This window comes from Sturnus vulgaris, chromosome 1 (assembly GCF_052056855.1).
Source record: "Sturnus vulgaris isolate bStuVul1 chromosome 1, bStuVul1.hap1, whole genome shotgun sequence".
In the NCBI taxonomy this organism is placed as follows: Eukaryota; Metazoa; Chordata; class Aves; order Passeriformes; family Sturnidae; genus Sturnus; species Sturnus vulgaris.
Genome location: NC_142243.1, coordinates 39569097 through 39594234, shown reverse-complemented (window position 1 = coordinate 39594234; position 25138 = coordinate 39569097). Strand labels below are relative to the sequence as shown.

General features: G+C 39.6%; 1 protein-coding gene across 6 annotated transcripts in view; it reads right to left on the bottom strand.

Annotated features, from left to right (window-relative positions):
• Nucleotides 1-2474, bottom strand: part of RARB (retinoic acid receptor beta) — a 319234-nt gene extending 316760 nt beyond the window's left edge. For 4 of the 6 annotated variants that reach the window (XM_088164196.1, XM_088164223.1, XM_088164219.1 and 1 more), the window contains exon 1: nucleotides 2426-2474. The gene's annotated coding sequence lies outside the window, so the exon portion shown is untranslated. The remainder of the gene's footprint in view (nucleotides 1-2425) is intronic. The other 2 variants (XM_088164204.1, XM_088164209.1) reach the window with 1 other exon arrangement.
• Nucleotides 2475-25138: the final 22664 nt, after the last annotated feature.

The window sequence follows — 25138 nt, the reverse complement described above, 5'->3', positions numbered from 1 at the left end:
TCCATACCAACAGAAGTGTGAAAATGGATGATCCCTTTCAGGCACACCTGGCTCAAACTCCTACTGTACACACCTACAGACACTCATAGTTCGGAATTTGCTGCAATAATTCATTTATTTCTACAGAAATGCAGATATGTGAGAACACTGAGCTTTCTACACCTCGCCCACCTTAGAGACCCACTACCCCCAAAACAAGCTCTATCAATTAAATCCCTTTTACTAAGACATAGACAAAATTACCTCAGCAGAAAATGTAAAAGCAGTCCTTGGTGGTGCCATTCTTTCTATCTAGAGAGAACCCAATTTTCATGTGTAACAGAGACACTTCACCATAATGCTATTACGGTGAATTAGCCTAAAAATGCAAGTGAACTGCAAGACCATTGCAAGAAGGTGCAAAAGAGAAGCAAAGTACCCCGAAGTGCAACCATCTGCGGTGGAGCCACTTTGCTTTCTTCACAAGCACACTTAGTCACAGCATAATGACAACCCAGGTTGAGACACTTTCATTTACTAACACTGTGACTCTACTATACAAGGACAAATCCTGCAACCCTTCATCTGGCAAAGTATATTTTGCTGGAAGCTGACCCACATAAAAAGCTGAGAATCAACCTTCTCTGATCATTAAAACAGACACAGACAGATGCTGACACAACAAGCTCTTACCCAGAGCTTGGTTCATAAAGGAACGAATTAATTAATATTTTAAATCAAAACCACCCTTCTTGGTTAAAAAACAAAGCACACGTTTACTCCTGATGCTCTTATTTTAAGAGCAATGGTTTTTTATGCAGTTTTGCTTCCAACTCTTCCCAAATGACATAACCAGAACTACAAACAAGTGATGTCCACATAGCAACCTCACCACAATGACACAACTGATCTAAATTTACACTGACACCACTTTACCTTAAATCAGCTTCTTCCACATGCACAGGCTTTTGCACTAGGTATCCAATTCCTTCAGTCAGACTCAGCATCATATATAATTAACCTATGCTTGCTAAACTTCCTCATGAGAACTCTTCCAAGAGAAAGAGACTCAGAACAGTCTCAGTGAATTTCCTTTCCTTAGACTGTTGCTATACTGTCCTGGTGGGCATCTTTCAGATCTAGCACAGTCCTTGGACAATAATATTTTGTGTTGCTTCATTAACTACTTTGTTTTCAGAATCCATGCTATTGTTCCCCTCTCCCTTCAAAGCATAAAGTTAGACCACGTTTATTGCCAGTAATTTAGCCCTTCACATTTTGTTACACACAGCTTGCTAAAATGCTATTAAAAGCACGTCTCAGCCAAAGGCAAAATATCAACACTTCTCAAACCAGCAAAATTCTGCCACAGATTCAAACGACCAAACTGTCACTCTGCACACAAACAACAGCGTGCCACTAGAAAACACCAGAAATGCATAAAGAGCATCCCTATTACCTTCTTGCATCAACGCCTGTGACACGCACACACCCTGCCGAGTCTTCCGTATTTGCTAACCATGGATCACTCGCTGGCAGGCAGCAGAAGGGACCCAGCAGATCCCCACACCGCCAGCCTCACTCACCCAGAAGTAATCCCTGCTCCAGCCGCACAGCCACCGCGTCCCAGCAATATCCTCCGGCGAGGAGAGGAGCCGCAAAACTGAACTTTGGCTCCCAAAAGGCGCAGGAGAGCCGCCCTGCACGCCTGCCCGGCCGCTGCCCGAGTTGCGGGGCACGGAACTAGCGGGGGGCGAGGCGCGCAGCCGGCTGAAGGACGGGCACAGGGCTCTCCCTGCGCAGGAATCTCACTCACAAGGCGCACATCGCTGGGGCTCTGCCCTCGCACGCCGAGCCACCCTGCACAAGCAGCGCTGCCGAGACACATCGCCCTGTTCTCACCACATCTGCTAACATCAAGTTTTTTTGGGTTTGGGTTGCCCTGGGTTTTTTTCTAATTCCGCCAAAGCAGCCGTTCATTCAGGCCAACGCTGCCCAGCAGGACAGCGGCCGCAGCGGCGGAGGGGGTGCCGGGCTGACGGGGTCCCGGAGCGCTCCATGCTCCCAAACCAGCCCCCGGCGCGCCCCGGGCGCGCTTTTGTCTGCGCAGGAGAAGGCACGGAGCGCCCGGGCGCTGCCGCCACATCACCGCGCTCCCGGGCTGCAGCCCAAAATAGCGCCCGCCCCGCCGGGCAGCGGGAGGACGCGCCCGGTGCCCCGCGCTGACCCGCTCCGAGTTGGTGCGGGGACAGCGCGGCCCCGCGCGGGGGGCACGGACGGACACGCCAGCGCCAGCCGGGACCGCCAGGGCACCGCCGGCAGCGCGCCCCGCTCCCCTCCCCGTCTCTCCCCACGCCGGACGCGGCGCGGCAGGACAGGAACCGAGCCCCCCCAGCCCAGCCCGGCCCGGCTCGGCTCAGCCCAGCCGCCGGCAGCCCCGCTTTACCTCGGCAGCCTCCCGCTCCCGCCGCCGCCCCACCAGTGCCGCCGACAGCGGCGGCGGCAGCCCCGGACCCCCGCCCCGCCCCGCCCCGCCCCCTGGCGGGGCCGCGGGGGCTCGCGCGCCCCCTTGCCGCGCGCGGGGCCCGGGGGGCGCTTCCCGCCCGCGCGGGCGGTGAGGCGGGAGCGGGGATCCGTCCGTGCCGCGCGCTTCCCGCTCGGGAGTCCGCGGGGGCTGTGCGGCCCGGGGCAGGTGCGCGGCGGGACAGGGCACCCAGGCACCCCTGGGCTGCCCCCCTGGTCTCCGGACGCTGTCAGGCGCTTCCCAGATGGAGCGCGGTCCCGACCGGCCGCAGCAGTCGAACTCCCGTCCCTCTTTCCGCCCAGCGCAAGGGACGGGGGCTTGGGACGGGCTTACCCCCTCTCGCCGACCTCTCACCCCACGAGCGCTCTGCGGTTTGACTGCTCTGCCCGCAGCCTCTGGATATAGTTTTTCTTCCATCGGACTCTCTCTCAGCGCGGCCCCCGCTTGTCACACCTTCAGTGCCGATGTGCCTGCTCTTGCCTTGCCGGCTGCAGTGACTCTCCATGCCTTCTGCAGGTGTGTGGGTCCGATGGGGAGCGGAGCACGCTCAGCTAAGAAATGCTAAGAATTCCTGCTAAGGAAGAAATCCTGAAAGAGGGAGAAAATGATGCTCAGATGGGCAACGGGCTCCAAGCCTTCCATCCCAGCAGTGCAAGACCTGACTGGGCCTTCAGCATCCTCTCAGCTGCCGTTCATCTCATCTTAGACACTGCAAAGTCTTCAAGAGTTAAAACAGGCAAAAACACCCTCTATTCAGATTTTTGACAGCTGTAATGAGCACAAGGAAGAATTATGTAAACATTATTAAGTGTTAATAAACACATGTCAGCGTTAGGCACTCTTGTGTAGAAGTGTTGGTAAAAGCCACAGTGAAAGCTTTATTCATAATGTCTTTTTAACTTTATGTAGCTGGTGTAATAGGCCCTGTGCATTGCTGTTGCCTCGACGGAAAATCATTACCCAGTAATGGATGAGCCAGTTCGGAAGGAGTGCCACTGGGATACTGCACACTTTCATTCAAAGATGCTATGTATTAGAGGAAGTAGCAGGAGACCTGCCAACTTTCCCAATTTAATTACTAAACTGTCAGTTCCTGACTTCTTGTTTCAACTTCCTGAGGCAACATCTGGCGGTAATAACAAAAATAAATAAATAAAATAAAATTTGATCATTCACTCAGCAGCATTCTCTTTGCAATGTCCTTTTTACAGCAGTTTTTATGAAAAGCTCAATATGGGGGATCCAGACCCAGCATCTCTCTGAACTACCCAAAAGCAAAGACAAGAACAGTTTCAGCTGTGATCCTCAAGGCAAAGATGTGCAGAAAGCTATATCATATACTTGAGCCTTTTTTCAATGAGTCTGGTGGTGTGCATTTTAATCTTTCTAATCCTTCTTTTATTCATAAGAACATCAGCGGCTTTTTTTCACTGCATGAATCTGCATGATATGACTTCGGGAGATAAAAAAAAATCTTTTGCTAGCCAAGAATTTTTGCATTTTCATCAAACATTGCTTCAAAAGGGTAAAGTTGGTTTCAGGAAAAGAAAAAAACAAACCGTAAAGGATATCAGATTTAAATGCTACCAAATGTGAGCAAAACACTGAAGAGAAGTTTTTAAATATATGAGACTGTGTCTTCACGTGTTCTCTGGATCTGTTTCATATGATGTGACAGCTTCAGCTCGCGATTTGTTATTGCAGTGGCTTTTGGAACTGAATGCCTCTTTTTTCATATCCTCACTCAAACACACGCACACGCTTACAAAAATATGTATCTATATATGTACACATGCACATGGAGAGACAAATACAGAGTGACTCAGCTCTGCATTCTACTTGCTTAATCAGTTTCAAAGCTTCAGTACTGTTCCTTTGCCTTATTTAAAATGCCTAAGGCCACCTTTCCCACATTGCTTATTTCAGTGCTGGGGTACAGAGCCTTTGACAAAGCTGGGCCATCTAGGCTGCCTGCTGCAGGTCACCCTCTCCTAAAAGCCTGTCTGCAGGTCAGGAGGTCAGCCCTTCCATTAATCACACGGCAGCTTGGGATTCAGCACTCACCCTGCACACTAGTCTTAGGGAATCCTCAGAGAGCACCTTTTTCCTGGTGGTCACTTGGAGCTAAGGTAAGAAACCAAGATCTGGAGGCAGAGGTTGTGCAAGCCCAAACCACAGAGAGATGGTGTCAGGAATGCTGTGAGGTGACCACCATCACCCACACACTGCACAGTGATTTGGTCTGCCCTGTGCTGTGGATAGATAGGAGTTGTAGCAACTCTGCTGGTAAGTACTAGTCAGGTAAGTATGGCAGCACTGCCTAATTCAGTACCTTTAAGTATAACTCTTCCCTAGTGCTCTCAGAGAAAGCGCTCCCAATTTTCTCCCTTCTATCAAAAAGCCAGGTAGACAGATCAGAAGAGTCTGAAGTCATTGGGCTTCTGTCAGATATTTAACATTAGGTCCTTGGTTTTTTTCCTCAGAAGTTTCCTTCTTCTCATCTCTTGGAGGAACTTCTGGAACATTTCATTGATTCCTTAGCTGCTCTCTTCTGGAATTCCTCATAAATCTTTGCTTCGTAAGGCTTCCTCGGGTACTTTTTCTTTTGTATCCCACAGTTCGAGCAGCAGAAAAGCTAACTATCCTGTTAAGTAGGGCAGCCTTTCTTAAATCATCGAAAGAACTCTGGATAATCCTTTCATACCTGTCTCCCATATTCAAGTGAAATGACTATGCCTCTTAAGTTGTCATAGGATGGAATTGAATACTTTATATAAATTCTATTCAAGAGTCTCCTGTTTTCCCTACAGTTCATGACAGATCACTCAGACTCTTCCTTTAGACTACAAAGAAGAAAGAAAATAGAGAGAGGGGAAAGTGCTCAAAGTGGATTTTCTGGTCAAATTCTATTTAACATTTTTTCTGCTATTTGCCAATTCCCAGGCCTATGGCTCAGAATTATTTTTAGAAAAGCCACCTGAGGTTTAAAAAAAAAGAAACAAATCCTCAAAACAAAACGTTTCAAAATGCTCTGGACCAAATCAATGTTCTCAAGACAGCAAAGACTATCCTGCGACCAGATGCAGCTTTGAAAACTTCCATAGGAAGAAGAATTTGTACTATAGGAAGGAAAAATCGTGCTTCTGTACATTAAGGGATCTATCATCATTTTCCGTACTTTTTGCTCAGGAGATCCCATGACAACTTCTGTACTTCTGTACCAAATATTAATTCAGAATTAAAGAGGAAACTGCAAAAAATGAGCAAATCTTTCATGAAAAGAAGGTCAAAGAACAGTTTAACGCAGAGAATTTCACAATCTGTTGGAGAAGGTCAATAGCATGATGGATAAGATTACAGCAGATGTATTTGTATATTTACAAATGTGAAAGCAGAAATTAGGGTCTTATTAAAAGTAGCAGCTGTTAATTGCCAGCCTCACATATAGACACATGCTTGGAGAGACTGTTAATTAACTGAGTGAAAAACTGGAGGAGTTTCAGCTCTGAATTACTTGCCATGGCCTTAAGAAGTTTGGTGAAAGACTCTGATTCCCAGGTGGATCCCAAGCTGGATAATATTTGTTGGCTATATAGAGGCAATGATGTCTATCTGAAACAGAATTGCCTATGCATAAGGATGTGCTGATCCACTAGGGTCAGCATCAGCAACTATTAAAACAAGCTGACATAAAGAGCCTCCCAGATATCTGTTTTCATATAGTCTGGAGACATCAGCTCATATAAAACTGCAAAATACTTGAGACTCAGAATCTAAAATTGCTTTCCTTAATGAAAAGCTTCTTTTACTGAAAGGAAGAAAAAATATCCTGCAGGATTTGAAACGTCAGCGGCAGACAAGAAATCCAGAATCCCACTAAGCTTGGGGCACACTTACATGAACATTTGTTACAACTGCCAGCACTTACCTTAGGACATGATAAAAATCCCAAGGTGTTAATAATAATAGCAGCTCGGTCCCTAGCAATATTCATAGGTTGTTGGTTGGGGTTTTTTTTTTCTGCAAGATACTGGCAGGAAGAAACATGGAGTCTGTGCACAGAATTTAGAGCATTAATTTTGTGTCTGCCATGCTTACTAGGTAAGAGAGATGATATTTTACCTTTAGAGATGAAAAATAAAGCTGTGGTGCACTCAGACCATCATGCAATAATAACTGATAGTGGCAGCTGAGATTATAGGAGCATCTGCAGCTACAAATACTCAGCTGGGACTCCTTTAGGCTTCTGTGTATCATCTGGTCCTCTATTATCTCCTTGGGAATTAAACTAAGCAACACATGGGTGCCATGATTTCTGAATGCTTGATAAAGGAAGTAAAGAATAAAGCTAATGAAAAATCCAACCAGCATAACTGATACTGTAAAACCTCTTTTACTGAGCTGGGTAATGACTTAACAAGGGCATGCATAAAAGACAAAGAGCAAAGGCCTTAGAACAGCTAACCCATTTGTTACCTGAGAGTTCTCTTCAATGGTAATGAGAAGATTGGGAGAGATAACTTGGTGCATTGTATTTAAAGAACAGCTCTTCGAGGTTGTCCCTGGGATGGACTGTCAGGGAGTATCAGGTTACAAGCAAACTGCTAAAACAATATGAAGAACATGGGAAGAGCATTTGGTAGGAGTAAAAAAAGGTTGTAAAGGTCTCTAAGTAATTAGCATGTAAAGTTGCCGAAAACAATGTCAATTTGTAAGAAATCATGCCACCTTGGCATATAATCAGTGACCATGTGGAATCCTGATTACAGGGAAAAAGTATAGGGCAGAAAAATGATTACCAATACAGAGGTAAATAAAGAGATCTGGCTAAAGTACTTGGTGGACTTAGCTAATAAGGAGAAACTCAACTTGGATGGAGAAAGAAAAAAAATGTAAGTTACTGAAAGACAGAGGTCTAACTCAAGCAATGTTTGAGTTTGTTTCTGGGCTTGTCCTATGCGTTTATGATAATGTGTAATCCCTCCAAGATTTCTGCTAGATCTTTTCTTGAGGGAAATTATGCATCTAGTAGCAGATCAATGTTATTTGAGGGTCTGAAATTAACAGAGAATCCAAGTATTTGACTGTAGAAGTGAAATATTTCAGTCCTGCAAAGGTCCTTACGGCTCATCACGGTCAGTACAGAATTCACAGAGCGCATGGATTACTCTGCCTGCTACTTCACAAAGCACCATCAGAAAGACATTGCCAGAAATAATGAGTAGAAATGAGTCCTGCTGCAAGTATGTTACAGCAAAGTGAGCTTCATGAGAGGATTTGGAGCCCAGCCACCGAGGGCTGAAGGAGTGGGGACAGTTGCACGTATGCTGGTGAAACATCACATCGCAGTTTGGTCCTGCAGCAGCGTGTTCCAGCAGAGGAATCCGAATGGCTGCTATAAGTCAAAGCTTTAGACATCTTCAGACAAGTATGAGCTAGTGTCTGTCCTGCAAGTAATGGAGGGGATGTACTCTGTAAATCACATCAGTGATCCAAGCTTAGAGTTCTGATCAGAGAAGAACAACAAATCTGTGTTACAAAGGCCCCTGTGTCATCTTTTTAAGTAATACCACTCAGCCCTCAACAATCCAATACTGTTCTGATAAAATTATTTTTGGATTCATGCTTTCTGAGATACTTTCCTATTTATCAAAAACTAGCAAAGATTTCTGCACCTGCACGGGTGCCAGATGCAAAAGACTTTTATGTCAGGGACCTGGGATAATATTTCAAAAAACACCAATATACGAGTCAAACACAGGATTAAAAAAAAAATAAGAGAAGGATAATAATAATAGTTGCAATGCTGGAACCATATAGTGGATGACTGAATCTAGAGGAGAACTTAAAAAAATTTAAGTTTTCAGCATAGCACATGCCCAAATACTGGGCCTGGCCCATAAGTTACATACTCTTCATTGCTGTATATTTGTAGTCCATCTACACTGAGAATAACTACAACATTCATAATCTTGGTAGATAGATGATGGGCTTCCTGGTTTTCTAGGAGTTTTTAAAATATTTAAATTTGTGTTGCTGGTTAAAATTCTTGTAAAATTCAAGAGATAAAAAACTGTAATAATCACTGCAAGCAGTCACAAGGAGATATGTGTATCAATAAATATGTAATTTTAAATGTATATATATGTTATAATAATAATAGCAATAATAATTTCTACCAGCACATGTAGAAGTTCTTGTTTGCAGTGTCTTAGCATACTTCTCCCTGGCTCTACTTTCTTAATTCAACCTCTAGGGCAGATGTTCAGTCCTACAATTACTTCTGAAATGATATTTCTATAGTCTAACTCCTAAGTAAAAACTGTGGAGTACAGAATGGAAGGGTAGTTTTAGGCGACTTATTCTAACAGTTGCATCTTACAGTCTTTTACAGATTGGTTGCTGCATGGATGCATATATTGCACATACCTTCCCCAGGACCTTACATATCAGCAAGAAATATCTCATGTAATAGATAACCAAGAGTGGCAATTGAACCCACATTCTACTGTTCTCCAATGTTATCTTGGATATGTTGCAAGTGGGAAAGATTAACAGGTACTCGACTAGTAAAGATACCACAGGTCCATTGCTGCTGTAAATTGTTGGTTCATTACAGGATCTGCTCCAGGTTTGTAAAGAGTCCTGCAGGCACTGCTAAGCCATGAGGCACAATTCATGGACTGAAACCTAGGATTCTGATCTCCTTCTGGAGAGGTACCTGAGGATTAGGAAAGATACCCTAGGGCATCTCATGTTGTCACTCAACACCTACATCACAGCAAGCCTTTAGAGTCCCCAACTTGGAGTCAATTTTTACAAAAAATATCTAGATGTATTCTGCCCTTTTTTTTCAGAGAGTCACATTGAATCTTAAGTATTTCATTCTTTTCTGCTTATCTGGAAATAATTATCTCCAAAACAATACAAACAAGTTAGCAAACAAAGAAGAATACCACTAGGGTGTTTGTAATTGAGACCTAAGGCATAATTGTTTATCTGTGGATGATAAAACGCAGCTATTTATCTATGTTAACCTTTGGCTACTTTCTTAGTCACGTGGAACAGCTTATTAAACAAGAAAGGGTGATGTATAGTGGTAACAGCTACTCTGAGGAAGTTTGCAAAATCATGCTGTCACTGTTTCATTCCGCCCGATGAGGTCAGACCCTTCTAATTAAATTCAGTGAGTTCAGCCTTCAGTCTGCACATTCAGTTGTCATAAACACGGTTGGTATTTGTTATTATTTATGCTGTAGTACTTTTCCCAGGGTGTTTGGGTTTTGTGCATATACAGGAAGAAACAGACTTATTGCTATGGGGATAATATGTGCCTTCCTAACTCCGGAAAATATCCCTCTGACCACTAGATTTGGTAAGTGTTACTGAATTTCATCCATTGCTCGTATCTGGCTGTAATTTGCCGTGGAGCGTTCTGCCATAGCTTTCTATAAGGACTAATATGAAAACTGCATTGAATCATATTCAGAAATTAAAATAAAGGGGAAGAGGCTCAGCTGGAAGAGGCACCCCACCTCTCCCGGCTGGCAGGGCCAGTGCAGTGAGAGCTCCCTCTTCCGTTGCAGATAATTTTCATCATCAGCCATGCTGTCATTTTAACCCCAGCATCTGGTTACCTGCTAGATTTTGTCATTACCCTACTTAAATTACATTTTCTTTTTAAATTACCATTGTTCTGCTCTGTTCTTTTACTGCTTGTTATTGTTTTCCTCTGTTCAATTGCTTGGGCTTTCCGTTGACTAACATAAAGAATCAGTATTTCTTCTACAGAAAAAAATTGAATAAGTTGAGTGCAATAATACAATAATCAGGGCACAATTTTAAGTTAGAAGAAACCAAACGACAAAAAACCAGAACAAAACAGGAATGTATAACATACTCAGAACAGCCTTCTCTACAGCCAGTTGTAAGAACACATCTTTGGCATCTTGGTGAAAGTTAGTTTAAAATATCATCAGTTTTTGTAAAAATTGAATATACTTCTAGGAATAATTAATAATACGCAAGGTTGTTTTTTAGTTAATGAACTTATTTACTTCTTTCATCTCAATATGCTTACAAGGTGAGTGTGAAACTTGTTTATCTGACAAGGTCCAAGCCCAAGAATGAATTTTTAACACTTGGCTTTCAAATGCAATAAAAAGTAATTTCAGTAAGAACTATTTATGTTGGACATTGTGTTACTATCTCCCAATAATCTGCCTCCTTCTGTGGTGTTATGTCCTTCTCTTTTTCCCCCAACTGACTGGTTCATCAACTTAAGTCTTTAGGGAAAGTAGAGTCATTTGCTAAATGCATTCACAGCCCATAGCACAGAAGGGTCCTGACCTGACTGGTCTTTGGCCTTAGAATATTTTACAGGAATTTGTTACCTATTATTCTTGTTTATAATATATCATGGAAGATTTCCATTGTTCTCATGTTGCACTGAAGGTTATTTTTTATTCCAGTTAAATATGTCTTGGTTGCTCTCAGAGTGCCGGATTTATGATACGTCAGATTCTGCAATACAATCGTGACACAGATTACACAGTATGATGGTTGTGTTACAGTAAGACATGAGGAAATAGTGAAACCATCAAGTTCTACAGTGACAGCACAAATGACACACCATGGTTTTTCTTTTGTTTAGACTCTGCTGGGGAGAAAATGTCTGAAACAAAAATCCTGGGTTTGTCTACAGGCAGTCACAGTACTACCATCAGTGCATGCTCCTGTGTGTTTGCCTTCCTTCAACTCTGACCAAGGATGAGTGAGCACCCTTTTGAATACAAAAGCACTTCAATTTTCATGCTTATTCGATCCTGGGCCTCTGCTGAGACTATGATAGTAAAAATGCCACATATAAAAATGGCTTTATGATACATGTTTTTCCTTAAAAAGTCCAGCTGCAATAGTAGCCGACGTGTCTGATGATAGAGCATATTTGTGTGTGAGAGTGAGAGAGTGTTTGCGTTTTCAGGAAGATTCAAACAAAATAATGGGGGCAGACAAATTATTTGAATAGTTCTTCTACATTTGAAAATTCTGGACTGTGCAACCAGCAGTTTCTTTGCCTTGCCACCATGTGTTTTAAGTCTAAGCAGCCACAAAATTCTCTGACCACTCAGATGACCAAATTCCTTCCTGAGCGTAGGAGTTCAAGTCAACTTCACAGTCTTGTATTTTTACAACCACAGATTAATGAAAATGCTGTATTTTTCTTATAATAGTATTGCCTTCTCCATTTGGTTTTATTCTTCACCATTAAAATGTCTTTGGAATTTCTTACAAGTGGTGTGCTGAGAAAAACAATGGTAAGATTTCAGAAGTTTATATCCTAAATTTCCAGACAGGGAGCAGGCAATATAATAGTCGGGAATCTTTCAGGAAACAGATCTTGACCACATGGGATATTTAAGGTTTCATTGCATCTGAAAAAACAAAGAACTAAAAAGAACTCCTCCTCCTTTTCAAGTTTCACATTTCAATTTACGACTATAAAAGTCAAATTTAGTTCTGTTTTCTCCACATATAAAGCCAGCATGGCTGCATTATCCTTTTTGCCAGTTCTCCTTCTGTATTAACTTTTTAATCCAGTGGCTATCTTAAATTAAATTTGTGAAAAGTCTCAAAGATGTATGTTGTTACAAGTTCTGTGAATTTCATGACTTCACAGTTGCTGCTGCTGAGGGATTTGGTGTTTGGTAGCACACGGGCCCATGACCTGACTAACCACTTAGCAACTGCCAGCCAGTCCTTGCAGACTTTTCTTCACCTGGAGGGAAAAATAAAGTATAGAATGGTGACACAGGAGGGAGCTGATGGTCTGGTGGATACATCAGGGAGGTTTTGCAGGAGGTGAGTTAATGATCTGAAAAGAATAAGGGCAGTAAGATAAGGGAGAGGCAACTACAGATACAACAGCAGAGGGATTTATGAAAGAGGAAAGCCATCTAGCAGAGGTGATTTTGGAGAAGATGTAGGGCACTAGTTTATAGGAAGCAAGGCTCTCTTAGTACTGTTGTTACAGCCTGCTTACTGTAAATGTAATTGCTTGTAGACAATAGAAGGCAATAATTGTAAATTACAAAATGTAGTGCATAAACTGTTATTTATATATAATATGAGACAATATCCTCCCTGTTAACAGGCTTGAAGTTTAATGTCTTACTAGATTATCATGCCAATAACGAAGTTTCGTTATTTAAAAGAGATACATTGTGGGAAAAACAATCATAGCAGCAGTATTCAAGTACTTATCCACTCTGCAGTTTTCCCATGTTTCCAAGCTGTTAGTTGTTTTAAAAGGAACTATAATTACATTAAATACTTCCCTGTGTTCAAAAACTGAAATTGCTTGGCTTTCCACAAGGTTATTAACCTGCAGTAAACATGGGTGAGATGTTCAGTGTAAACACAACTGAAAAAGAATACAGCCTAGTCGACACTATCTCATTAAAATGATGACTGCACAGCACAAAACACTGAAAGATATTTCTCTGTTATATAAACTATTGAAGAATATTCATTTACCCATAGCTCTAGACCAATGGTATAAATTTAGTTAGAGTACCTTGATTTTCCTTTCTGTAGCTCAAGATAAATACTTTGTCTCCTCAAAACTACCTAATTTTACCAGTGGGACTAGATCCCTTTACCAGCAACCTGCTGGCAGCTCTAAGGAACAATACACTACATTCAGATCTAAGGGACCCTGTGTATATACAGTGTTGTCACAGAAGAGTATCTGACTCTCAATTCCCTCCACTCCATCTTGCTTGTTAGTTCTTTATTTAAGCAACATTAGGCTAGACATTAGAAAAAGATTCTTGATCCAGTGGGTGGTTGGGCACTGGAACAGGCTCCACAGGGAAGGGGTCACAGCACCAACCCTGACAGAGTTCAAGAAATGTTTGGTCAGTGTTCTCAGGCACTTGGGGGTGTCCTGTGCAGGGCCAGGAGTTGGACTTCGATGATCCTTGTGAGTCCCTTCTAACTCACAATATTCTGTGATTCTGTGATATTTGCTGAAGGAACCCAGAAGAATAATTTATCCTTAAATGTAGGAGAGCTATGGTCAACAGCAACTAAATTTAACATCCACTGGAAATACAAGATGCACAAGTCCCAAATAAAATGAAGAACTTCCACTCCAATATAATTTCCAAGGCAATATGGTCCAGTCAATGCTGGTCATTTACCAGAATAATAGGAAGAAAAGTTAGATGGGTGGGTGAGCACCTGATAAGGAGTCAGATACGTGACAGTTTTCCCCATCAAGAGATATCCAAGAAGTTACAACAAAGCAGTTAATTTTTTTCTTATTCAGAAGACAGTGGTGAATAGTCAGGGATATTCTTGCTGAATGCCAGCACGCAGATTGCCTCTGGAAACCAGTGGCTGTAAGAAAATAAAGGTATTCATAAAAATAGCTAAGGAGAGGACAGGAAGTTGGGCAGTTGATGGGCAGTTAATCTCAACAACAGACATAGAAATAAATCTCATGGAGGAATGGAAAATACTTTTCCTCCCTGGACAATGGTGCTAGCAATAGAAAAGTTATGTAAACAAATAATATATATAAGACAGTGGTAAAACCAAAGATATTTGGGAGAAAGAAACACTTCCTTTAAAGCTCCTGCTCTTTTTTTCTTATGTATTTTTAATATGATTACAATAAAAATTACATTGCCCAGACAATGCAGGTAACATTTTCCTAGAATACAGAAGTGTAGAATTTGTGTTCATATCTGTATAAGTCATTACAAACCTTTCTTTCCTCTGTCTTTAGGAAAGGCTGCTTAAAGTTAAGCTACTTGCTGTATAATAAATAAATTTACTTTATGTTTAGACATAAAATACATTAAAATACGTTTTGTATAGGAACATCTTATACTATGTATATACAATTTTGGTTCTCAGAATAAAGTCTTGCAATGGACTTCATGCAAAAGAATAAATTCAGAACATTTTCTAGTCACCACAATAAGAATGTATTTAAAATATAGGTACAAGTTAATGCATTTTGATGTATGTATGTGGAGCCAAAGTGGAGATAGGCTTAGAGCAATATTTAGCTAAGCTCGCTTTAAATGCCCGTTTTTTATCAGTGACCTTTCCTTTAGAATTTCTGTGATAACACTTGGGGATATCACATTAAGTTTCTTAGTATAAAATTGAGCACCGAACAGACTTTTAGAAAGATTATGGTGCTAGAGGGATATTTAATGGTGAAATCACTTACTGTAGTACTCATTTCTGAGAGCAAAGGTCTGAAGTGAAATGAATTTGGTGATCTTTGATTAGTCCTCGTTGGGCAGAGGTCCATGTCTGAAGTCAGCTATGTGTATAATTAGGTATAATTTTTACATCTGTTCAATAGAGGTTAATTGCACTATCATAATAATTGAATTCCAGTACTTCTGATTTTTTCTGTTCGAAGTGTTCCTGTGAGATCAAAGCCAAGTATTCATCATCCAACACATTTGTAGGAAATTCCTGTTGTATTCAGTATTTGGTTTGTGGGTTAAGGCAGGGCATTGGCATTTTTCAAACGTCTAAGCACAAATACAGATTCAAGTTTCCAAAATAAACAAGTGAAAGAAAGAAAAAAAATGCACCGTACACATACATTGATTCTATACAGAAAATTCCTCATAAATTAAAGGAACAGTCAAAAGCAGGTAGGTTAGCAACTGACAAAGATGGAAAGATATCATAATCCTACCTATATATTTTGCAAGAATTTCACTCTTCTTGTGGTGATTATTTTAGATTCAGTTTGTATTACATATATTCAGTAAGTAAACACTTTGCATTAGCATTGAGCCTGAAATAACACAGCTTTATTTTTTTCCTATAGTCACAGGTGTGCAAACACATGACAAAAACATATGCATGAATGCTGTGTGTATTTGCTTCTCCGTGTATGGGAGCAGTTACACACATTTTACAAGGTTACTGTTCACTCATTCAGAAAACTAACAGGGTTTTTTTTTACTGCTTTCATATGAGGAAAAAAATAGACAGGAACCACGATGAACAGCATCCAATTATACATTCATGTGGGATCCAACATTATTGGATTATTTTGGGCTCACTACACTTGTCAGACCTACTCTTTAATTTTTTAAGGAAACATTTTTTCATTTGCTGACTTTAGCATTTATGAAGAATACAGACTTTTGATATTGAAGTTCTCTGTTCATTCATATAGTCAAGGTACTGAATAAGTTTTCTTTCACAGAACAGGAAAGAAAGGTATTGTCCACACCCGTTTACCTATAGGCTTCTCAGTGAGAACTGTCCACAGAGGTGTCAGAGATGATCAAGGAGTTCAATTTCACCAAAACTACTTCAGAAATTTAGACAGCCTGTGAAAAATCATAAAAATTAAAAATACTCCATCTGGAAGTAAAATTTTTAAAAATTGGACATGCTGCCATAATGTCTCAAGGGCTTTATGAACATTAAGGTTGAATGACCCTGATCTGTCAGCTCACTGGTCCACTTCTCTCATGGTACACAGGTTTGATATTAGCAGTGTCTCACTTTGACGTAGCATGGGAGTTATGGGAGTTACTGTCTCTCTGGGGAGTCCAGCTATAGTGGAAAATAGAGGTGAGGCACAAATATATCACAATTACTGAATTAAGATTGAATTTTTTTATTTCATTAATCCCCTCAAACTATTGAACATTTTGCTGGTAAATTATTTCTTTTAAAACTAAAAGTATAGGTTTCTGAAGGAGGTTTGGCTACCAACCCATTTTACTTTTGACTACCAAATGATTTTCTGAAGAAAGTTTCATTAATGACGTATTAGACAAAGGACTGGTGTTACCACCCAAATTAATCGGAGTCTTTAAGTAGTTGTCTCATAACTTTTAGACTCAGTCAGGCTGGTGGACTGATTGCAGTGGTGTTTCTATTTGAAAAGCTGGAGTCAAGAACAGTGCAGAGTTTCAACACTGCAGAGAATGCAGGACTGATCCCTACGAACACACTTAACCTCTTTTGCAACTAAATCCCATAAACCAACTTTAGTGGTGCAATGAAGTTCATTGTCTGCTAAGTCATTGTGAATCATAAAGTCCCCATTTGTGTGGTATAAATCAACATAACTATTCAACAATTAAATCTACAATGAATATATTTTTTAAATTGCCAAGCATTATGTTTCATTTTACAAGCTTGCACATGCATTCTTTACAGCCTACTGTCGTGTAATGCTTTATAAATGATACTTGATAAACAACAGCTGTATAATCTTAGAAATATTCATCAAGAGGCACATATATCCATGGTAAATCACTTTTGACTTGTACAATGCTGGTGGCTGGCATATATTCTCCTAACTGCTTGCATGTGGAACATAATACAACATGGCACTATGCTTCTGTGAGACAAAAATACACTCAGAAATCATACTAGGGTATCAATAGCAAGCAAGAATGAAAAACCTTTGTCAAGTGCACAGTTGCAAAGTGTAAATCTCATAGTAGATGCTATATTTATGCAACACCACTATGCATGTTTTGCATAATAATGCAAAATAATGTTTATTTTTAAATTGGACTTCATTGCACTAATTTTCACAGTTTATTGGCATTGAAAAATAAGGCTTAGGGAAGATGTGGTATCAGGATTGTCTTTGCTCTCCCATAAATTAGACCAAGCTGCAGCTCCAGCATTTCTCTCAGCTGTTAGAGTTCTACTAATTCCCTAGATTATGTCATAGTTTATTTCCTATGTGTTATACACATTTCAACTTTCAGAAAAGTCCTTGTGAGACAGAGTATAAAATAAAAGGGTTAGGGTATTCTTTCAGATGCTTCTCTGTGACTTCTGCAGAGCCAGATACAACAGATCATATGTCACTGTGAGTTTTGGGGAGGAAGAGATAAGGAGAGAAGAACATCATTCCCATGCTGATGGCAACTCGGTGCTGATGCTGTTACATAGCAGTGGAACTAAAGAATTGAAGTGCACTGTGATTGCTACCTTTGGGCTCTGTGCTGAATTGAATTGCTCGTTATAGCAGCCTCCAGCTTTATTGAGACTGTTGCAGTTTCTATTTAACATTTACACTATAAGGTTACAAGTATTGTTCAAGAAGCACCATTTATCTTTTGTTTAGTATCTTCTGAGGAAGCCAAAGTCTGAGGTACAAACTGTGTCTTCTCCACTCACACAGCAATTTCCATGCTGCAAGTTATGCTTGTTATTTAAAAATCGTGGCTAGGATTCTCCTCACCTAATCAAGCAAAACACACCCAATGTAAACCCCTCAGCTAGGCCTCCTCCAATATCCGGTGGAGAAAAACAGACCAATTAATCCCATCCTAAATACTACCTGAAAAAAGAGGATGAACCTCCCTGTGGAGGGTGTGCAGACTCTAGAGGCAGCCTAAAAGGCTTCCTTAGAGTAGAAATACTTTTTTCTAACAGGGTAGTGTGAAGTGAGATGAGTGCAGCCAGCTGTGCCCCTTTTAGTCTCTGTGCAGCAGCCGTGCCCCCAGCACAGCTGCCCTTAACTGCAGAGCACAGGGGGCTTGTGTGCATGTGGCACCATTTACCCCAGCTGTGCAAGTGAGATTTCATTCAGGGAAGTAGCTTCGTTTACCTGATCTGTTGTGTCTGCCTAAAATTAAGAATTTGTTCCATGAGTGTGTAAATAGCTTTCATATGAGTTACATGAAGCAGTAGAAAACCTTTTTTTCCAGCATAACCCTACAGGATCTGGAGCTGTTTGAGGAAGATGTTGCTTGAACAGGCTTTATATTATTTGTTTGTATCCATGATACACACTTAGAGGAATTTGCTGTCTCTGCAGTTCTGCATTTGTGTCTGTGTTACACTAAAACCTCTCAGGTTTTTGACAGAAGTTGATGGATTCTCTTTATATCCTCTTATCTCCACTATGGATAGAGGAAAAGCTGGAGCATATATTTTATTCACTTATAGAGGCAGAACTTAGGCAGGAGCTCTCAAGAAAGGAGGTACTGCACAGGAAGTCTCCTGGCAATCTAGTTAAAAGATGAGCTTTGGACTGGGGGGAAAATTGCATACTTCTGTGACAAATGCTGGAAAATGAAGGAATTTTTCTCATTTCTCAAGTCTGAATTTGGAAATATGACTCACATAAGACAACAAATTTTTCAGCTTCATTTCTTGCTCATCAGAAGTTCTTATTAGGAAGTGTAGAAGGTATATTTTCTTTGCCCTTTTTTTTCTGACTTGAGGAACTCCAATAAATTATTTGACACTCCTATCTGTTGTGTTGGCATCTCTGGTTTTATCTGTGCATTGTGTCTATGTCTGTTTGTGAACAGATACTAGTCCTGCCATGTATTTATCCCTCCAACCTATTTTAGGCCTTTTAAAACCTTTTTAAACAATGTGCTCATCAATAGTTTTTCATCTTTTAAACATTTCTGTAGAAACAAAACCAGATCTACAAAACCAAGTCCAAGAATAGAAGACATCTTATTGATATACACTGCTGCCACTGCTGCATAAATGAGAGCAAATAGTAAAAGTTTAAAAGTTTCTCCAGTTAGGCACAGGCTAAATTTACATTTTGAAAAAAGCAGAGCAAGTACACGTGACTTAATGTTGTATTTCAGCTCACTATTGTCACTCTGCAAATGACAAAAAAGCTTTACAGTGTATACTACTACAGATTAATTCTTAACTATAGAAGACCTTGCCTTCCTGGTGACATGAAGGTTTCCAACAGAAGCAAAGACAGGTACTTAAGAAACAAAGCATGTAGAGGCATCTTTTCCCCTTCTATTCTATTCCAGCTTTTGTTCGTTGTTTGGATTTCCTGAAGCAGAGGCAACATCTGTAGAATTGTGTTTAAATTCATTAATGAACCTCTTCCCCAGGGACTCATCTAATCCTTTTCTTGATTCATTTTAATTTTGGTCTCCACCCTGAAGCAATGAGTTCCACAGTTATGTGATATATAAAAGCATTTTCTTTTGTTTGCTTTAAAACTGCTGTGATCTGAATGTGCTTCGTTTCTTAACATGATGAAAAGCAGTGAATAACAATTCACTACCTACACTCTTGAAATAATTTTTTGCTTTATAAATGTCTGTCATGTTTTTTAACCTAAGGTGTGCTGTAGGTTTTTTTACCAAGATTATTGCCATCTTTATCTCTGTTTAGTTCTTCTGAAAGGTTTTTGAAACAGGGTAACGAGTTGGATGCAGCATTAAATGTGTTACACATATTTATTAAGTTGTTTTCTGTTTTGCTCTCAGTTTCTTTCCTAAGAAATCCTAACGCTGTAGTCGAGTTATGCCATCAACTTGCAGATTATCTTATAGAATGAACCCCAGTAAATCTGGATTCTCTGTCCACGATAGAAATAGTTCATTCAGAGCCCATTCTTTTAGTAATCTAGACTGGTTTACTCCAAATACATTATCCTGCACTTATTGATAATGAGCTTTATCTGCTGTTTTAGTTCACTGTCCTCTCCAGCGAGCTCTGGAAGTCTCTGCTGTCTTACATCTCAGAAAGTCCCTCTGCCAGGCAGCACAGGAGAATGATGAACCAGACAGATCCAACTGCAGATATTTAGCAAATTTGTTGGTTGAAAGTGTTGACCACTTACAGCTATTCTTTGTCATCTGCCTCTAAGTCATTACTAATCCATGGCAACAGCTTCCTGTTAGTCCCATGGTAATTTATTTTGTAGATACATTTAATTAAGAAATATTTCAAAAGCCTTTTAACGATCCAAGTACTCTATAGCATTAGGATCACTGTAATCCATATGCTTGTTGAGAGTTTAAAAATTTCGAATACATTTGTAAGAAATATCTTTCCTCACTAGAACAGTGTATTATGCAATATACTTTGTTTCTCCAGATGTCTATTAATCTTATCCTATATTACAGTTTTACCATTTTGCCTGTACAGAAATCAGACTTGCAGTCTATGGATCCAAGATCTCTCTGGAGTCCTTCATAAAGATTGGTGTCACATTTCCCACCTTCTGTTCCTCTGGCAATAGGTTAGACACCACTGTTAGCAGTTTAGTGATTTTATATTTGGGCTCTGTTATAAATCTTCAGTGAATACCATCTGTTCCTGGAGATTTCTTACTGCTCAGTGTGTCAATTTGCTCTAAAGCCTTTTCTATTGACACTTGAATTTGAGCCAGTTCCTCAGCCTTATCTCCCATAAGGAATGACTGATATCAAGACCTCATTCTCTTCTGTAATGAACACTGATGCAATAAATTAATATAGCTTTCCAGCAATACCCTCATCTTCCTTGAATGTTCCTTTCATACCTTGATTGCCTATTGGTCCCATCTGAATCTCTGTCAAGCTTTCTGGTAATGGTATGTTTGAAAAAAGTTTTATTAATAGGTTACCTGTCCTTACTGTTACTCCTTCAAATCCCTTCTGGCCTGTCATACAGCATCTCTATATTCAGCTTTTTGCCATTTATACTCCTTTCTCTTCTGTTTGTTTGGATGCAGCTCCCTATCTTCACTTCTGACAGCTTTCTCTGCTTTAGTATTTAACATAGGCCAGGTTATTTTTTTGTTTCTAATTTACATTTTTAATGATTGAATGTATTTTTTCTGTATATCTAATACAGAACCTCTCTAAATTGTTGTTCTGGAAGTGTTTTACTCTGCTGATGGCTGCTTTTCTTTTTTATTTCACTGTTTCACCATTTTATATTTTTTCTATTTTTAAAGACTTTGGTATTGTGGCACATTTGGGACCTTTCCCTTTCCAGTAATGAGGATAATTAATGTGGTCACTATTAGGAGACTCTGCATGGGCAGATCTCTCTTCCCTGGGTAGCTGCTCCAATAAACCAGTCATCTCTAATACCTAAAAATGTTCTTTCAGAAACAACTGTGCCTAGAAATAACATTTTTTAGATAAATTAATTTATTTTCAGAAAGTCTACTTTCATTTGTAATTGAAAAACATTTACTGGGGGGAAAAAAAGAAGCTACCTAGATTTAGACCTTTTCTACCTAAAATCGCAACAAATTTATACGGTGTGGATCATACTATCTGCTATGTAAATATAACATTTCAATTCTTAGCTTGATTTTACTCTGCGAATTTTACTTATCTACTTTACTGATTTATACTGAAGTAAAAGTAAGAGCAGGTCTTATATCAGCAGATACACCTAAGAGGGATACTATAATTCGTAATAGTTACAGACATATGCACTGTGTGGTCATTTTCAATCAAGCTTTTTTTTTTCCGTCTGCTTTCCTTCTTCATACTTTTTTCTTAAATTTATGGCTTACATGATGCATTTTCAATAAAATTACCAGTGAGACTCAAGAACTCTACAAATCTTCTGACTTTCACCTTCCCTGCTAATCTGTGTACTTATGAAGGAATTTGGCCATAAATCAGCAATAACACAGCTATCTTAGCAAAACCAAATGTCATCCATTCATTTGATTTCCGGTCCCAACACAGCCAAAATGCCACAGGGTGATCAGGAGACCAGCATAAGTGCTACACAACAGTGCATTTAGTTTTTCCATTTGTCATATCATGTCAGCTCATATTCTTCAACTTCTTGCCACTTAAGATGTAAGCAAGAATAGCTGTCAATATAATCTTCAGGACGTCTACAAACAAATTTAATCAGCTGCACCCAAGGGTGACTAACAAATTCCAAAGAGAATCAAAAGTCTTCTCTGGAAGCAGAAGAGATCTCAGTGCTTTGCTTTGGAGCTTATCTGTGTCACTGCCCTGCAGTCTTGTACTAAGTGCTTTCTTCTGATATTTTGCACCAGTGGACATGAACCTCCACCTGCATGTTTTACCAGGAATCCCATTCAGTCATAACAGGTATCACAGTACCATGGATTTCTACACAAGAAAAATTTTGAACCTTATGGAGTTACCAGAGAAATTTCAAATTAAAACAGTTTCAAGGAGTGGTTATAAATAAGAAGAAGAAATAATTAAACATTTTAAAAAAGATTGTGTGGAGTGACAAGTTGTGAATGGTAGTAACAAATGGAACTTTTCTCCAAATTAAGTGCATGTTTAATTCTGGTACTGTTCCTGTCATTTAGTTTCTTGTGTAATGTGAAAGTGATTTTCTTATAGAGCTGAGAATATTTAGTTAGCTGATATCTAAAAACCTAATAAGAGGTTGCTGTGTAACCTCCTTCCTGCACTCAAATTGATATAGTTCCAGAATCATGGGGGCAAATCTTATGTTTCTGTGCCTAGTCAACTTCTCTCTTTACAGCAGTCTTAAACGATCAGGAGTTGGAAGGCAAGACCATGCTTTTCTTACTGAATATTTTGTTGCAGTAGAGAAAAATTCTTTCTGATCTGTGACAGGTACTGGCACAAAGTTCTGGCAACCCAAAACTGATAAAAGCCAGCTCTGATTATGCCTGTTTCTTGCCATCAAATGTTGTGTGCTTCTGTCATTCCAAGTAAATCCATCCAACTCATGAATCATAATCTATCAGAGGCTGCTTTTATCTTTCAGATTCCAGTGATATCTATTCTGCATTTCTGGTTCCTGCTCTTACACCTAGTATAAATCTTATGTGCAATTACTACTTAACTATTCAACTGCTTGTTTGGTTTTCCCATTGTAATTCAGATTAAATGATTAACAAATAAAAATGTTCCTGAAATTTTATTTTCACTTCTGCAAAGAAGAGTTAATGAATTTGTTATCTCTACCTAAAGTTTTGTCCAATGTCAGAAAAAGCTATAGCTATTTTTATGTCTTTCTTGAATGAGTGTGTATTTCTTGGACTGTATTGTGTTCTTTTTTTTTTTCTTGTTTTTGTAATGAAGAGGGAGTTTGTGTTCTATTTAGATCATTACATGATATTACATAAACTTATATTACATAAATTAGTGTAATTTAGCCCTGGCACCTGGTAAAATAAGACAAAGAAAAGACAAAAATATCATATTGGTTCTTTTTAATCTTCCATAGAACCTATTATTTCTTTTTCTCTTTTCAAGAGAGGGGAGTTGAAGACTGGTTCCATTTAGTCCTCATTCATTTGTTTATGCACCTTACCAAGAAGAGCTGTTTCCTAACTGTGATATCTTTGCTTTATGGATGGTATTGACAAGAAATTGTTGAATTTCATACCTTCATTACAGCCCTCCTTTCCTCCTTTCAGTTTCTCTCCAGTGATGCAATCTCCTCTAGTTCTAAAATCTTAGGTGTGTGCACAGCAATTTTAACAATATGTACAAGTATTATGACTACTCTATTTTTTCAGAGGTAGGATATTATGAGAGGAAGGGACTGCTTGTAAAAGAAATTATAGTGCAAGGTGCTTTGGCTCTATATCCTGCAGGTAAACTGACTGATATTTTAATTTCCTTGGACTCTTTTGAAAGCTCTCTAAATGAGGGTTCTGAAGAAAATACATAACTTTGGTTATCATATTTTATGGTTATTACTGTGTACACATTAAATGTGAATTAATGCAATAAAACAGTACATTTCACATAAAAAATACTATGAATTTCACTGCTGTTGCTGACATGGCACATGTATCAATGTAATTATGGGTTACAAATCGTTGGAAAGAGAAGCAGTGTTACAGTTTTTGAAATTCCCCCATTATGTGAACTCAGAAAGAATGCTGAAGCTGGTATTTAATTTATCTTGTCTGGTAGGCCTTTCAGAAAAGCAATATTGATGCTGGATTTATCTTTAGCTTGATGACAGTCATAGTAAATAAGCATGTGGGATGTACTGGTGCCAATGAAAATGTTGGGGCTTGCTCCTCCCTGGATTAGTTTGATAGTGTGAAAACTGTCACAGACAAGTGAACAGAAGAGCTCTGAGGCTTTTTGCCTCTGCAGGGCACTCACAGCCTGACACATCAGGGAGCTCTCTGTTTAGGACTCACTACATTTGCTTTGGCTCCACATATTTGTCTGGAGATGTCTAGAATATGTTTGGATTTAATAAATCACTGATCAAAAATCTATCTTTTTAAGCATTTATGCAGAAGAACAGTGAATCTGCAAACTCTCCTATTCTGAAGATAGCAAATAGCAAAATCTGGTGTGCCTATACCTGCATAGATAAGAACTTGGATGAACAACTGAGTTTTGATGACTTAAACAACTGCCAAATACCCATACCAGATGTATCTCCTGAGCCTGCTGAAAATCTCCAGCAGAGGTTGAAGCCTGCACATTTTACTTAATGCTTCCCATAAGTGAAAACTTTGTGGATAGTCAGTTACCATGGCTCAGCTGAGATATAATATCCCAATCAGCTGGGATTCTTCAGCTGTACATCTGAGCCCATGAACAGCATATTTATTTTATTACCATATTATTTGTTCTACTGTGTCGTTCTTTCATTGCCAGTTGAGAATCAATAAAGTCTTCCTACATTTATTCTTCACAGATCTATCTAAATACCACTTTTATACTCTTTTACATCATCCACAATCATACTTTGTCTTGCTGATACATATAAGTGTGGAATATCCTTCCAGTTCTGATCCTCTGGTCTTTCAAATCATTCCTTCAGTATCAAGTCTTCCGAAGAGCTTACCTATGTTAATCCAATAAGATAAGAAATTTTGTCATGACCCTAATGTTCAGAAAAATACAG